Source organism: Copadichromis virginalis, linkage group LG23, assembly GCF_057382275.1.
Source record: "Copadichromis virginalis isolate Kocher_CV1m ecotype Utaka linkage group LG23, C_Virginalis_male_GT1.1, whole genome shotgun sequence".
Classification (NCBI taxonomy): Eukaryota; Metazoa; Chordata; class Actinopteri; order Cichliformes; family Cichlidae; genus Copadichromis; species Copadichromis virginalis.
Window position 1 is genome coordinate 5,932,292 of NC_140639.1, and position 17,652 is coordinate 5,949,943.

A 17,652-nucleotide genomic window follows, 5' to 3' on the forward strand; every position below is an offset into this window, starting at 1 on the left:
AGCCCATTTCACCCAGAGCACTGGAGCACACTGGGGGCACTGGGGCATTGCCTCTACTGGCTGTTGAGGGAAAACAAAAGGAGGTGTGATCTCCACAAAAATAGGACCGATGCCTGTGTATGCGTGTGTATGTGGTTATAAATGTGTATCATTGTTCAGAGTTTCCTTCAGCTTCAGCAATTCGCTTCAACACCCCTGCTGTTCACATACAAAGGCACCTAATTGACACTACAGATTTAGGCCACTTGCTTTAACTGTTCCCCTTCCAACCCTTCAGCCACTGCTGGAATAATCAGAGTAATCTAAATAAACAGGTTCCTATAGCTTCAGAAAATGAAGCATCTGTGCTTTGTTGTGCTGTGCTAAAGGATCAAGCTCAGTGTGTTTGTTGTCATTAAAGCCTGTGAAAGTGGCGAAACCAGAAATTTGTTAAACACCTCTCAAAACTTTCCCAGTCTGATTCTATCTGTGGGTTTTAGCCACAAATAACAGTGGCCAAAACCCACAGTGGAAGATATTTTTTTTAGTAGGCCAAATGATTTCCTAAGGCAGCTGGGAACTGTAGCTTCTAGCAAATTGGACCCCAACAAGACTAAAGAGCATATTTGTTAGAGAAGTCATTTGGAAAAAGTAATTAGGAGCGAGCATAGTGTATTGGCAAAGTAAATTCCAGTGAGCAATAAGACATATCAAGCTTTGGAAAGTAATACCAAAATTATTGCTGTTTGTGTTTTTATTGAATTATTTGACATTATTGAAAATATGAAACATGATCAGTCCTATAACTTTACTGTATGCTTCAGGTATAATCACAACTATTAAAAACAAACATTTCTGGCAGATATAAAAATGATACTTCAGTAGAAAGAAAACCCAACACAGGCAGTTTTTCATTTCACAAATTGATCAACTTTATTCAAAATATGAATATCCCATTAGAACAACACTTTTGGCATTTTGCAATATCGTTCAGTGTTTTGTGATGAACGTATTTCTTTATAGAAAAAGATTCTCTAAATATACATGTGTACATAATGTCGCACCAGCAAAGAGGAAAGTAATTCAACAACAGCAAACTCTCGTTGAATGATTTTACAATCAAATACTTGAATGTAAATTACAGAGTGAAAAAGAAAGACCCCTTGTGGTCTCATCCAATCTCCGACCTAAAATTGGTCTCAAATATAGTAATTCATATCTAATGAAACTAATTTTGGAAAATATTGTTCGGAAGCTCCATTTTACACTTTAGACAGCACTTAAATTGATTCAACCTCTAAACTTACCTTTTAGAAGCAGCACTGACTTACCTGTTACCATCCACAAAGACGAGCGCCTAGACAGAGGATAATCAGACTCTAATGATGTGTGTCTAAGTGACTGCTCTTGCAGGTGTAGAGGTGGCATTTTCCATATGTGGCCAAGGCTAAACGTGTTCAAAGAAATTGGCTACAGATAGCGTGCACGCTTTGTTATTCAGGTGGAAGCTCAAGAGTCAATTTTATCTTCACGGTGGCTTTTCTGACTGCATCTGTGAAGATACAAGCATGTAAAAAAGAGACTCATTAGTGAATAGAAAATGCAATACTGCATGCAATGCAAAACTGTGCAGTTAGTCCAGAAATATTCTTCTAATTCCAAGTGTCCTTTAGTGTATGTTAATTAAGCATATGGGGATTTCTGCAGAAAACCACCAACAGGAAGAACTGTTTCACATGAAGATGTACTTTATTTAAATCACATGAGCTCTCTGCAGATATGCAGTGACGATGATGCTGCCTTTGTCATCATCACCCCAGACATACCAAACTGTTAATGTTTACTAGATGGGGGAGGGCGCATGAAGGCAAGTGCATGTCCGTGTGTTTGTGCGTCTATCAGCTGTCTGCATCGCGAATGTGCATGACCCCTGAGCAAGCAGACAGTCATGGGTCAGAGGTCAAGATAGAGCCCTGTCTGGGCTTCCTGGCTGACCCCAATGCCTGAAGCACAAACACAGATACACACACACACGCGTGCTTAAGGGGGAAGGGTTGCCCCCTATGAGACTAATATCACCTTTGGGATTAGAATCCAGACAGAAATACATTGACCCAAACAGGCGCGCACACACACACAGTCTCAGATGCAGGATTTGCTTGGTCATAAAACACGAGTGGCGTTGTACAGCAGAGAGGGGCAGCAGAGATGCTGAGTCTGAGAAGGCCATCCAATTATCGTTCAATGCTGAAGTAAAGAGGAGACCAGAGGAGACGCGGGAGGTCCAGCCCTCATCATAGTGAGCAACGAAAGAAGCTAGCACATAGCTACCTAGCTACACTGGGTTGTTATTCTTGCAAGGCTAGAGGATGCCAAGGATAAACTCATACAGTATGTAAGATAGCTACTATGACACCGGATTAAAGGGCTTGTGAATAAAAAAGATAGCATGTCCTTCCTGTCATAGAGTATATAAAGTATTTTAGCTGTTATTTAAACCAAACAACTGATGTATCTGCTGGAATTGGGAGCCCAGAGGACCAATCTGGGAAAGAAATCAGCATGCCTGACTCTTGTAAAAAAAAAAAAGAGAGAGAGAGAGAGAGAGAGAGAGAGAGAGAGAGAGAGAGAGAGAGAGAGAGAGAGAAATCACAAATCAAAGAGGAGAGAGACTGCAGGATCTCGGCACTAGTGAGTGAAACAGAAAAAAGGTCAAATTCAGAAGAGCTGACGAGCTTCGCTACCACGCCATTGGGAAAACTCCCTAAATAAGCCAGAGTGTTAAGCCTTCTAATCCCCTGTATTATTGCAACATCTGTGAGGTCTAGAGAGGCTCTGTCGGTGATTACCAAGACAGATGTAAACAATATCCTGGCTGAAAAGGAGAGGAGAGGAGAGGAGAGGAGAGGAAAGGAGAGGAGAGGAGAGGAAAAGGCTTGGTAGATATGGATAAGAAACTGCTAGCAGGATAAGAAAAGCAGACAGAGAGAATGTGGAGAATATAAAGCGGGTTAGGTAGGAGTGAGTGTGTCAGGGGATTTAAGGGGGAAAAAAAGAAGAAAAAGGAAGTGGAAAATTGACAAAAGCAGAAGGGGTAGTGACTGTGATTTTGGAAGAACTTGGACACAATTCTCAAGATGATATAGAAGAAGATTGAGGACTGATAAAATACAGTAGATGGTGGAGATGGGGAGACAGAAGGTGACAGCATGAGGGGGGGAAAGAGCAGCAGATTGGAAGATGGCAGACCTGGGGCCAGGCGTGCCCCAAGCGGCTGACGAGGCACCAGGGAGACGTGTCTAATTTATGCAGAGTTAGGCTGAGGGGCTGAAGAGTGGAGGGTGTCTGGAACCCCTTCAATAGCCCTGAGAACTGAGGAGAGCAGCTATGGGTGCTAGCCGTGTGAGAGCAAATGGGGCATGGGGGAAAGAGGGGGATGGGGGAGTCTCTTTTTTGGAAAGACAACAAGGGGGTTGCAGGCTGTTGTCCCTGCTCAATTCAGGCGAGGCTGTCCGTCTGACGTCCCATTAAGGTTTGGGACAGGGCATGGGGAACGAGGCGAAGAAAGGGTGATGGAAGGGGAGCGGGAGGATAGAAGGAGGAGAAGTGAACAACATGCTCTTTCCCCCCACTCCAGCCTACTTCTCCAGTCTGGCTACCTATTGGATCCACAGGGCCGTCTGTCTGCTTCTCTGCATACTAATTCCCCATTACCACAGCCTTGAACATGAGCAAAGAACAGAGTCGGACTAAATCAGAGACAAGTAGCCCGGCTGATGGGTTGGCTGTATGAGAGGGTTTAAGGATGCTTTAGCACTTGGGCACACAGGTCCAGTGGGCAGACTGTGGTTTATTGTAGTGTGCTTAACTTGGCAAAACATTTAAAAGGGTTTTTTTTTCATATGCACATTTTTATTCATTTTTAAGTAACAAAATTTTCTTAGTTTTTCTTTTCATTTGTTGAAATTGGAAGTGATAACCTGGCCTTATGAACCTATTTAACATTACAGAAAAAAAATGCTACCCTGGTTAAAGAGACAAGAAGAAACAGATTTTTTTTACCTCTATATGTCTATGAAATAATTGACCTAAAAACACGTTGAAAAGAAAAATCCCTTTTCATTTAATTTTCTTTTATTATGAGGGGGTCACAAATGGACACCGCTTCATTTTAGGGCTTCACAAGCTGGACAGGTTGGGAGTATGACCACAACTAATATTTTCAAAGAGTTTTTCCTGCAAAAAAAAAAAAAATATATATATATATATATATATATATATATAAAAAAATCTATGAAGCATCACTTTTTTCAATTTTTTGGCTTGAAATTTGAATAAAAAAAATTAAACTTTAAAATGAAACTTGTGCAGCATGAACATAAAAATATCTGTATTTGCTAATGTAATCTTTCATATCAATGTGAAGAGGCAGACTGTATGCTTTGTGTATGTGAATCCTGGCTACAGGCCAAGTGAATCTGACTGTGTGTGTGTGTTGTTCTAAGACCTAGCATGAAGCAGAATGGACAGCCAGCCTGGGTGATGGTTGAGTCTAGTGATGCAGGCAGACAGTTTAATGACAGTCCTCACCCCTGAACATACAAACCAGTGAGCGCCTGGCATGCTTGCAGATGTACACACGCCGTATGACAAATGCACATATGTGTGATATATGGTGTGGCGTTTTCTGAAAAAGACACCAGGGCTGGCGAAAATGAAAAAGAAAGAAATCCATTGGTGTATGACCCTGGAAAAAATAACTAGAAGGTGTAAAATTAGCTTCCAGGCAATTCCTTTGAGTGCCACTGAATCCTGATAAAATATATATAAGGGTTTTGAGCTTGTCCTCAAGCTAAGGGGACAACAAATGCTACATTAAAACTCCCATCAGAAATAAGAAGTTAAAATTAAGTATGGCCCTGCTTGCTTGTCATGTTCACAGAGGAGCAGTGTGAAAGTAGAGACCTATTCACTAGCTCAACAGAAGCTCAGCTCTTTGTGGGTTTTTTGTGTGCTAAGTTGTGCCCGGCCATGGCCTTGCATCTTATTCAGCAGGACTTGCTCAGGTCTGGACTTGAATTTGGTGCCCAAACAAAGACATAGAGCCACCTCATTAAAAAAACATGTCATTGGATCAGGCCTAGGCTGAATTGTGTGATTTCTCCTCCTACCATAAGTGACCGTGACTGAGCGTTGGGCTGAATGAGAAGCCGGATAGAAGCCTACCAATGGAGCGCCACGCCACATCCCTATGGGAACCACCCTCTCACAGAGGGGGGCACATTTAAAGCTTTGTTGGTCTGTTAACACAGCTTTTTAAGATGCCTCTTTATGGACTCGGCTAAGCAAACTGCAGCCCCTGGTTTTCTAGTGACAGAAGGAGAAAGTTAAAAAAAAAAAAACCCTAGAAAGGAGACAGTAAAGGGCAAGAAAACAAGAGGGGAAGAACACACTTATTTTAAGGGTGTTTGAGTGAGAAATGGTTTAATGGTTTTTAATTTGGTGACATAAAATGAACACAAAAACGAAAAAGCTGAAGTCAAACACAAAATGACATTTTAATATTTCAAATCCAACTCCTCACCTCAATGAAACAAATATCAGCCTACGCAGAAAAACTGTACATCTGCTCTCGTTGCGCCTATTCACCAGAGATCTGAACTTTGCTGCAGCTCAACGCGGTGCTACTAAGTCACAGACAAACTGCACCATCTCACTGCATCCTCCAATCCAGTCAGCACACACCTTTACCCGGAGGACTACAACCATCCTGATGCTGAAACAATAGGTTTGTGTGGATGTTTGTGTGTGTGCACACTTGTGTGACAAACACAGTCCTGCCAGGACAACCTAGGCTGGAGACTTGGACAGTCTCGCAGGGCACCCTGGATGACAGTGAAATGAATAACAATGAACTTGCCGAGTGTCAAGTTCAGCGCATTAGAGATGAACCGGAGTCAAGGAGCACAGCCATACACAGTTGCTTGGCGTGCATAATTGTGTCAGCATGCTCAGGAAATATCTCAATATGAGCAGAATACCGAGCTCCAGAGAAGAGCACCTAATAAGATGAAAATGCACACATGCACACTTCTCTATCTCTCTCTTATTCCCCTCCCCTTCCACACGCAGCAAGGACCCGTCCTCGCTATTCTATTGCTGTCTGCTGTGCGCCTGATGAAAAAGCAAAATGGCATAGGGGGTGCACATGCCTTAAGGCACGAAAACGCACATTTGTAAATCACAACCCCAATATAAACATAGGGTTTAATAGGGGTTTCTCACGCACGTTGGCAGGGGTCCACCTCGCAATATGCTTCACCAACCGTGCTGCGCGTTTTTCAGCCTGCTACAGGAGAAGATAAGACTGAACAGCCTCCACCACATCCACCCAGCAGAGATGATGGTCTAGAGGGCTGAGAATGCATCTGAATACATTTACATAAAGATTGTGGTATGTTGACTGAGGCACTGCTGAGAATTCGCCTTTGCTCGTCATTGTCCCCAAAAATCAGTGTAATGATTGAAATGTGGTACAAAGGGTGGGGGGTTGCTTCAAACGGGAAACGGTCACTTATTCTGAGAAGAACCAGGGTGAGATTTTTGTTTTGCGGTCTGCTGGGAGCTCAGTAATGACTGCCCCCCCTGTATGTTAATGATATCAGCAGTGTATATGAACAAACTCAAATTGCACAAATTATTTTTACAACCCAGGAGGCTAAGACTTCAGCTGGTGGGAGATTAGATCAAGACTAGGTTTGTGACAATTTAGATGAATAAGGAAATCTCTTATTCCCTAAATACTACGATAAACAACCGCAGCCATTTGCAAACAAACAAAGGTTCTCTCGCGATAGGTGAACCTGATCTCTTCAAATCATAGATGCCTTCATCAAAATATATTTCTAAATCTCCCAGCAACAACATTTTAGTGAAAGATGTAACTATGGTAGATAATGCAAAATTAATAACAAAAAATTATTTTTTTAAAGTATTCATCTGAAAAAGGAATCTGCAAAGAAAAATTGCAAAAACCTGTGTTAAAGAACATTCCTGGCTTCATATTACATCCCTTCTGGAAAAAATAAGTATTCTGCAGTAGAGCGACTTCAAAATATGGCAGATATGAGAGCTATTTCTTAACACACAGCCCAGATATTGCAGCTGGAGATTGTATTAGAAGATAAACTGACCAGATTTTACTGTAACAAATTTAGAGGATAGGATTCCACTAACCTTTTAATCAAAAAGATGGGATGTAAAGGTGAGCATGGCCTAAGGTACCGAGTGGCTTTTGGAGAAAGCACTTTAATTTTGAAAATAAAAACAGGCAGGCAACAGAAGGAGTGCAGTGAAGCTCTGTGATAAACCTCTTGCACATACAGTCAGCTAGCCAAACCATCCTGTCAGATCGGTGCCTGAGGAGAGGCAGAGGGGGAAAGAAAGTCGGCGGGAAGGGGAAGAGAGCAAAACAGGGGTGAAAAAGGTCAGCAGGGAGGAAGGCTAAACCCCAGAAGCAAGCAAAAGATTGTGTGTGTAGTGCATTTATATTTCAGCATGTGCGTTTGTGTGTGTGTGCGTCAACCCCAGCTGGGAAGACATTTACTTGACATGCTGATAGGGATTTAAGCAGTGGGTGGGTGGTGTGTCTGACCAAGGTGAGTGAATGAGCAGAGAAGGGGAGCTGGTGGGGATCGGAGGATGATAGGAGATGGAAGCAGGGGGGTGGGGGGGTGGACCAGAGGGGCTCACAAAACTGCTGTTACTAAGCTTGATTTCAGGGCGAGTTGAGACGATTAAGAGACGGAGGCAGAAATGAGAAGGAAAACGAGGGTATGGGAGGTTTTTTTTTTGTAGGAGAACCCTCCAGGCTATGGAAGAGAGAGGGGGACTAGTCTATTGAGGTGATGAGGGAAAGCGGGTCTTTCTTTCAGACAGTCTAATGAACCATAAGTACCCGATGAAGAATGGAAGCAGGCAACCGCAGGGTGGGTTAGCTTGTGGCTCTGCTTCTCTCCATTTCTTCCCTCACTTCCACTGTCCTCTCTGTTCCTCATCTGCCTCCACATCCTGTCTTTCTCCTCTCCTCATGTGCTGCAGTCCCTCCTCTTAAAGGGGTTACACTGCTCATGTCAAACATAACTTGCTTAATGTGCCACATGATCATGGACTCACCTCCTGGATGATTTAATGAAATGGCAGTGATCTGCTGCATTTCGATACCAAAGAAAATGCCATATGATGAAGATGATGGCACATCAAATTAGCGCATGGTCTATGGTCAATGTCTGTCTGTCTGTCTGTCTGTCTGTCTGTCTGTCTATCTATCTATCTATCTATTACATTTGCTAATTCATAATTATATTTCTTTCTACATGTGTCCATTCAAGGCTTTCCAAAGTGACATGTAATGAAAGATATTTCTGATTAAGGTATGCACATTTGATTAATCCTGAGCCAACATGCTAAATTACAGAAGGCAGCAGACTGAGACAGACGGGGGGGGTGGGGGGGGTGGGGGGTGGGGCTGTCAAAGTGTCTGACTAGGTTTGACTGCGTTTCACTGGGGGTTGTTTGACCAGGGGGTGTACTAGGCTGCAGGTCTGATTTCTGGCTCGATTTGGCTCAGGGCCGGCTGGAAACTGGCCAGAGGCTGACAGAAGGGGGTTGGGTTCCCTTGCTTCTCTGTTCAAGTTGTCCCTGGAGCGAGGCAATAAGAAGCAGCTTATAAACTAAGCAAACATGCAGTCAGCTTACAGACAAGTGAACCAGCCAGCAAGGAACGCACGACAGATGAATGGCACACACACACACACACACACACACCTACACACACGCATATTGCTCTATGCTGCAGTGATGACCCCTTTCCCCCCACTCCCTCTAACCTTGACCTTTGAGGTCCTCCTTAACCTGTTTCTGAATGGAAGTCAGTGCAGCTGGGGTGTCTGGCCGTGAACTAACTGAAACCCCCTCCACCGCACAGACCCCTCACCTCCTAATTTAGTCTGTTCCCACGCTTCATGACTGGGATTCTGGCTCTGAATCCAAATGGTTAAATGTAATATTTATGTGGGCATGGTGGTCTAATTTGCATGTCACCTACAAATTTTTTTATTTTTTTAAATTGTTTTTTCTTTAACTGGAGAAGGATGTTTTTCCTTGAATTATTCTTCTGTGCTTTGTGTCTCAAATTACATCTGTGGTCTTTCTTAACGGGCCATCATATAAACCATTCAACCTGAGCACATACATACACTATATAACTCATGTGCAGCCACCAGAGAGTGTGTCTGTGTGTGTGTGTGTGCTCATACACATCATTCAGAGGGTTCAAACCCCACCACCTTCACATTTTCATTATGGCCAAATCTCAGGCCTGTGTTACACCAGCGTGGCCTTTTGCCGGTAAGCAGGCAGTTTAATCACACATACAGCACTACTCCATTTTCATTTCCTTTTCATACAGCCTCCATTCCAGTCCGGCTTCATAATTCTCCCCTCAGAGCTGTCTACCCAGTCTGAGTGTTTGCAGCCTGTTGAAATGACATAATCAGTGACTTGGATAAATGCCTGACTGTTTTTCCCTGAGTCTATAATCAGACTTGGGGCTCAGTGTTGCAGCTCCGAGGAAACCACAGCAGCAGCACTTGACTCAGGAATTACTTCCTAAGAAGGGTAGTTTCACATAAGGAATTTGCTTGAGTATCATTGAAGTGGATTTAGTTTGGTCTATCAAGTGTATCTTGGCAAATAAAATGGCCCGAAAAAGATCTTAGCCTGTTCAACCAATTACCTTAATTATCATTATAACTGAAAGAGGTTCAATATTTTAAATGACTCACTTTTTAGGAAATAATGGCTGTCATTTAAATAGAAAACTGCAATGCTTGAAATGAATAGAGATCAGTCTTCTGCTGAACATGAATGCGCGGCAATAATTGCAGCTAGAAGCTTTCGTGATCACTTCAGCTCGATAATCTCTGCAAAATAAAATTCATGCATTTGAGCATAGTAAAGAAAAAAACTGCACAAAATGCACATAAAAATTGCAAATTTACCTACTGCCGCAACCTCGGCGCACATGTGTCTACATTTCATTTTCGACTTGAATAATAATTTGATCTTAGACAGAACTGATGACTTATTTGTTTGGTCATAACCAGAAAAAGAATGACATGCGAAACTGGCCAGGATAAATTGAGTGATGGCTGTAAATGCTTTCAGCAACTATTACTTCAGAGGGTGCACCACATTCAATCAATACCTAAGCAAATAAAAAGCAATGGGCAGTCAGAATGAGAAAAGCTGCAGTGGAGTGAACGACACTCTCTCGCACACAAATGAACAGTCCACATAAAAGTCACTCCAATGAAGACTGCACAAAAAATGCCCTAAAAACTTCTCAGTTAATGCAATTTAGGGAAAATTATGCTGTACTACAGTAGTGATGCTGATCTTTCGTGTATTTGAGCAGATCTCACTCTGATTAAATAAAATGTTAAATCATCTATTGAGAATGATTTTAATATAAAGTTTTAGTAATGTTTAAATTTAGAAACTTTATATAGTTATTTGAATCATGAATATTAGTTAAAAAAACATTTAAATGAAAACATTTGGAACCTCAATATATCCTTTAGCCTTAAAAGAAAAAGGCGAGTCTTGTTATTCTGCTCAATTTAGTGTCTCACATTCAACCACAGGCGGTGCCGCCTAAACCAAGGTCTACTGTACTGTCCTGCCTGTTGTCTGTGTGTTGAATTATGCATAATTGCAACACTGTAAGTAAGACACAGGGCCCTAACTGTGATTAACATAAAAGCTTTCTGCAGGGGATGGCATTGTGGAGCCCCCCCTCCTCCCCATTTTTTTTCTGTGAGTAAGCGTGAACGAACACATGGAAGTGTGTGTGTTCATGCAGTATGTTTCCATAAGCCAGTACGTGTCACTTATGATGGCTGACTGGCATATGCGGTGAGGTATCGTGCTCATCGGTTGCTTTTCATACCATATGGTCGTCCTTGTAGTTTTGAATACGAAAAATACGATGGCCCCACCCTTTCAGCTCCTCGTGATCCAGTCGCGTCTCTCTTTCTTCTTTGAAACACTTGACACACATCCATATTTAAGACTGCATGAGAGATTTGAACAAATTCAAACTGATTTTCTTCGCTCTGCCTCTTTTATTTTCTCTCCTCTACACTGTTTCTGAAACCCAGGTATGTTTCAATTCCAAAGCAAGAATTTAGACAAAATTATTAACCTAGGAACATCATCAAAAAATTCTATAAAAAGTTCAATCTAGCTTGCATCGGTTGTTATTGCCTCCCTGCTGAGAGAGGATTTTAGTCCTCTCCACTGCCTGTTTCCCCACAAAAGATACTGTAGCGTCACCCCACCTAGGCTAACCACTGCTAGCATGGGCTCTTTATCCTAACCCGCTCCACTCTACCTCAGTCTCATCAATGTCACTGTGGACTGATTAGACAGAGGCTTGATTAAAACTGCCTCAGTTTGATAGAGGAGATGATAACGGGGATGAACCAGCCTTTTGAGGAGGGATAAAAGACAACAGTGGTTACTACACTATTAAAATTTTCAGCAGTAATCGCACCACAGATTTCAAAAAATTGATTTTGGGGACAACCACGGTACTTCAATTTTTATATTTTGTACGTCAGTGCTTATTGTTGTTGGGTCTTTTGCTGTTTTTTTATGCTTTTAATAGTTGTGTGAATTGTTTTACTGTAAAACCTACATTTAACTGTCAGCATGTGTCCTTTTGTGTCTGATCTCACAATAATAAACATTCATTAAGAGATATGATTTATCTAGAAAAAAGAATTCCGATTTTGTTTTAGTGTTGGCTTAAACCTCTCCGACTTAACAAAAAAAACGTAAATATGTATGCTTTGATCTGTCATCTTGTCATATTCTTGAGAGAGAGAGAGCCCATATGTAGTGGTGTCACCCTACAGTCCTCACTGTGAAGCTAAAAGCTACGCTGCTACAGAACGACAACAGATGCCATACAGCAGGTCTGCAGGGTGGCTGATAGCCTATTTCCAGGACATAGATGATTCACCAGATCACTCTTTCCAATAATTAGCACTGACAGGTGAAAACTGCCACGAATGCCATGGGAGCTGACAATGAAACGAACAATTACACAAAGGCACACAAGTATGGGGGCGCAGAGAAGCACACACACAAACATAAACACACACATATCAATGCACAACAGCAGCAACAGAGGATCCATCAGCACAGCTAACACCACATTAAGACCATAAAGCACCAATACATCTCCTGTTCCACGTACACAGCGAGTATCCTGCTGCTTCTGCACTGATACCCCTGATCCCCCTGTGCTTTGACAAGGCGTAATAAAGCCTGTATGAAGCGCCGCATTGTGTGGGGAGAACACAATGTTGCATGCTGAGTGCTGTGAGAAGGGCGTACACCGGTGGGTCCCACGGCGCAGCGGCGCACCAGGGCCTATAGCAGGGAGTGCTGAGCATGCTAATGAGGTCATTATGTTATGCCTCTCCCTCGCTCCTGCTCCCCTTTACAGTGTGGGCTTTGCCTGTCAGAGGAGGCAGGGTACCCTGGTTATGCAGCCAACCACAGATGCCACATATGGCACAATGAGAAGACACATGAGCGTCTCTGAATGCGACAGAAAGACGAGGTGCCGCTTTATTTTTTTCAGCTAGCATCAAAAGCAACAGCATCGGTGATTTGCATGCAGAATAAGGTGAGCTTAAAGAGAAGTAAAGAGCAGAGCAACTACAGGCAACATTCATTTGCTAATTGTTCCTGCTGTGTATTCAATCAGCAACCGCACAGGGTTGTGTTTCTTTTTATTCCGTCTACGCTACCACCATTATTTACAACCGATGGGGAGGGGTTAAGTATCAAGCGCATGCAAAGGCAATTACAAGATATTTGCATAGCCGTTAACAATTAGAGGGCAGATGGCAAACAGCGGGCATTAAAAAGAGAGTGAGCGCCATCTTGGCTGAGGGAGACAGCTGGCAGACAGGAATCGGCCATTTTGTAATCGCTGCCAGGCTGAGATGTAGAGAGGCGCCAGTTTCTCTGTGTGTGCCAGGAGATTGGCAGGCGAGGGGGAATTGTGCTTTAATGCCCTGCCTGGTACAGTCAACAACAACGAGCTACTCCAACAGTCGGTGACAGTGTGATCACAGCGCAGACTGTGGAGATCATCTACAACACAACATGTTCTGAGTTCACTTGAAAAACACACGTGGTCCTCCGAGCAGAGATGGTATCTTATGCTATCTTTTAGTTTAGTTCAATATGGTTATCACACTAACAGAGTGGCTTGTGTTAATAAAAATGAAGAACGAAACCGTGACATTGTACTCACCAGGAAATAAGAATCCCATCGTAATCACCGCACATTTGCATTCTTGGGAAACTCTCCACCTGTCCTTTAGTGTCATTCCAGCCCTCAGACATGTACAGTATCTTTTTGTGTCGTGACACTCACTATCGCTGGATAAAAATTCGACTTGTTTCTCCCCTCTTTTGTACAAAGGTCTGCACATTCACGCTGATGTCAAACCAGCTTTTCATTTGTGATTATTTTGGCAATTTAGCTTAAACATCTGAATAGTGAGTGTCTGTGTGGGGAAGGACTTTTGCGTACGTGGAGGAGACAAAAAGTCAGATGAAAACGAAGGCAGACGATTGAGGGCATGGCACTTTTAAAACTACTGTCTTTTTCATCTCTCATTCAATTAGCAGCCATTCACTTGTGCTGCCATGGGATCCCTGCTGCACAGCGGTACGTGGACTTCAGGTGCTATTTCCCCACACATAGTGAGAGAGAGGTATGAAAGCCCAGGCCCGCCTTCCTCTCTTCCACCTTATAGATCAATACTGCACTGCCATATCCTCTTATGGGAGCTGCTGTAGTGAGGGTAAGAAAATCTAAGACGAAAAGACAGGTTGTGTCTGATATAGCGGATGAGAGAAAAAGTTCAAATTGTCCTTTCATCCTGGCTCATGAGATCTTAGGAATATTGTGCTGGGAAGTGGGACTGAGCAGGTTGCTCAGACAGATCCTTATTCAAACGGTTAAGATGGAATGAGTAATAAGAGGGAGGCAGGTGGAAGAAAAGAGACCTTCGACGTCCTGTCTCATTCTTCTTCTCTGCCTCTCCTGCTGTCTCCACGTCTCTCTGACAAAGTTTTATGAAGTGGTGTTGGACCAAGTAAAAACCCTCCAGCTGAACCACACACAAAGACTGCTTCTCTGTCTCTTCCCTTTCCCTTTTCTCTGTTTCACACACACATGTGCGTGCACTGACACACACACACAGCGTGTGGGGCACTTCCAAGGTTAGGGCCCTGGCCCTAGATGGTGGTGGGACTGCTGGAGAAAGATAGAAAGAGAGATGGAAAGAGGAGCTGGGAGCAGTGGTGGTTGGTCCCTGGGCTCCGAGGCCTGCAGGCGGTGCTGGGCAACCTCTGCTAGCCTCTCTCCTCTGTATTGATTTCTGCTACTCCGCGCTGCTCCACTCTGCCGAGGAGGCTCGTAGCCGGCGGGAATGAGAGCTCGGCTCACCCGCCTCACCTGCCTCTCTCCTGGTTTGGCTGGCCTAGCCTGCCCACTCTGCCGCAGCTTTGGCTGGCCCCTGCTGGTTCACCGGGACCCCTGTATGCAGCACCGGGGCCACAGGAGGAAGGCAGCCAGAGAGCCCATGGCGATCCACAGCTGTGTTCACCTGCTCTGGGTTCACCCGCTTCGATACCACCTCCTCGAACTGCTTCTATCCTTCTCTTTTTCCATTCTTCCACCCACTCTGCTTCTCTTTTTCGTTCTCCGCTGCCTCCTCCTCCTTCTCCTCTTCCTGTTGTACACAAACAACCAGAGACAGAGATGGAGAAAAAAACAAGTTAATCTTAACTTTTAGGATTTTACACACTCTGAATGTCAATCCTGGTCTTTGATCAACAAGAAGTCTGGGGTGAGGATTCTGGCATCCTCACTCAGCTGGTAATATGAACCTGCTAACCTCAGAGAGCAGAAACTGCGGGGATTTGAGGCCTGAGAGTTAAGTGTGTCAGGCAGTGAGATACTGCCTGCCAAAGGTACTCTCAGCTATTAGATTCTGATGTGCTGCAGATAGCAAAATATAGCAAGAGTGGGCCCATTATAAAAATCACTCCTGCGTCAATAGAATACATTAAAAATATTTACGGGAAAAGTTTGTCTTTAACAGCTATGCTTTTTTTCCACTCCTTTGGCAGAACAGGCTTGCAAAATGTAATATTTATTTGCCCTTAATGATTATAAATAACAAAAGTAATGTTAAACCTGACAGGATATTTCACCACCTTGTGGCACAGTTAGTGTGAAGGAATGGGAATGTTTTGGCCAGACCAGTGGTGCTCTATAGAAACCTTGCCAAACAAAACATCTCAGCTTTTGTATCATCCAGAATTATTTAAATTGGTTGAGCGGCCCTCTTCTTATGATAATAGCAGTTGGGGGGAGACATTTCTTTGAGGATCCATGGTCCTATTGTGTTCCACAACAGAAAAAGAGCTATGGCCAAATTCAACCCCCACTACCTCACATTGCAACATGCTGCCAGAACCACACAATCTGCAAAATACTCTTGCAAGAGTCACTACAGCCCTTCTTTTCACCTCTCTTAGCCTCTCTGCAGTTCTAAAAACCAGACTAAAACCCATGGGCTGACTGCCAGTGGAATAGAGAAGTAAAGTGCTGAGGTTTAGAGTCAGTGGGCCGGCAAGGCTTTGGAAGTTAGAGCTGTCTGTTAAGGAAAGAGCGAAGGGGGTGCAAGAGTGGCGTGAGAGGGGGGCTACACTGTTGGGACAAGAGAGCCAAGTTTGGGGGGGGGCAGGCGAGTTGAGTTCGGGGACATGGATGGGGACCCGGGGTGCGGTGTATGTCTCAGACACAATAATACTATTCATTGGGCTCAGACATGGGTGTTAACTCCCCTCTGACAGAGCACAATGGGACTCGGCGGCATTCAGGCAGCCTTGGTGATATTGTTAGTTCAGGGTTGCATTCTCCCTGCCGCAGGATAGAGCGCCTGCATTGTACCCGTCCAGGCAGGATGGATGGAGGGAGGTTTGAGAGGTGAAAGGCAAAGAAAGAGAGAACAGTATGTCTGTCTATCTGTCAGTGCTGAAGGAAAGAGGGCAGGGGTTGGAGAAGGTGGGGAAGGCTGATGGAGGTAGTGGGGTTGGTGGGGGGCGATGCGTTTTGCCTTGCGGCACAGGACTTGTTTGTTTCAGGGGGAAATGAATAAAAAGGAGAAACTGAGGCTAAAAGAGACTGTGCAATAAATATTACTCAAGCAGCCAAGTGCAGGGCTAAAGAGACATTAAAGGGGATGGGGACCTAGATGGATTGCATGGTGGCATTTTTATGGAAAGAAAAATTGAGGTTTGCATGGTGCTTCAGAGTTTAGATGCATTTCGTATGTTTGAAGAAATGGAAATGACCAAAATTAGGCAAAAGCTGTTGCTCTTGCGACTCAGATTCGATTATTTAACTACAGAAAGACCAGTAGGATAGGATAGAGAGACAGGTTAGCATCAAGTTTGCCTCCAAAATAAGTTAAAAATGTTAAGTAATTTCCCCATAATAACAGCTTAAGAAAAGAAATACACATTTTCATCCACTCTCAGATATTAGGAGTTAAGAAAATTTATAAGAGTATTAATCCTTGGTGTCAATCAATAAAAACTGCTCTTTCATGTCTTAACATTAAAGTTGTTTTAACAGGTTTCCAACTTCTGATTGGACACAATCAAAATCTTTACTGTTGTTTGATGTTCTAAATGATTAACTGAGAAAGACAGACATTACCAGATGAATTGAATATGAAAATTCTTGTCTGTTTCAGAGTATTTTCTGCTTTTTCATATAAATTCATTACTCTGATTAAAATTAACTGAAGGCTGTGTTGCCACATGGGCTCGTTGAGCAGCAGGAGTGGGATAAATACTTTACTGGCTTCCTCTTGATATGTAATCAATACACCGGTGCCAAATATAACAAATAAAAAAACAAAACATGCAGGTATCCAAAACTGATTCCCATGACAATTTGACTCATCAGACCCACTACTGCAGGTTTCTTGCAAAATTGTTGTATCATGTTAACTTTAAATATCATACCACGAGTTACTCTGAGATTCTCATCCTTACTGAGAATTTCAAATATTTTATGAAGGTAGTGCACAGGTAAATTGTACTTCTATATTGCCATTTCAACCTAACTGAGCACTTAAAGTACTTTTTACTACAAGCCTCATTCACCCGTTCACACACTATCATACAGCGCTTTATTCCATGCCTTTATAAAGGCAATTGTCATGCACACCATCAGGAGGAATTTGGTATGTCAAGGATCCCCAACCTCCTAATCAGAAGGTCACCCTCTACCTCATCAGCCGTTCCATCACTTACCAGACATGATAGCACGCAACCCACAATTGGACACACGCACTTTCACATACACCTGCTCTCAGAGTATCACTGCTCCTTCTGCACAGAACAACCTGCTCTCATGAACAGTACTTTGTTTGTTTCCCCTCTGGTAAACTCTGACCAACCGTTCCCATAGCAACCCTAGCTACTTGTTCCCTGTGTGAATGT

At 43.3% G+C, this 17,652-nt stretch overlaps 1 long non-coding RNA gene across 1 annotated transcript in view; it reads right to left on the reverse strand.

Moving 5' to 3' along the window:
* Nucleotides 1–860: 860 nt before the first annotated feature.
* LOC146680094 (uncharacterized) overlaps nucleotides 861–17,652 on the reverse strand; it is a 37,658-nt gene continuing 20,866 nt past the window's right edge. Inside the window, exons 3-4 of the long non-coding RNA XR_014917857.1 lie at nucleotides 13,376–14,864; nucleotides 861–1,531 (exon numbers count right to left, since the gene is read on the reverse strand). This is a non-coding gene — a long non-coding RNA (uncharacterized LOC146680094). The remainder of the gene's footprint in view (nucleotides 1,532–13,375; nucleotides 14,865–17,652) is intronic.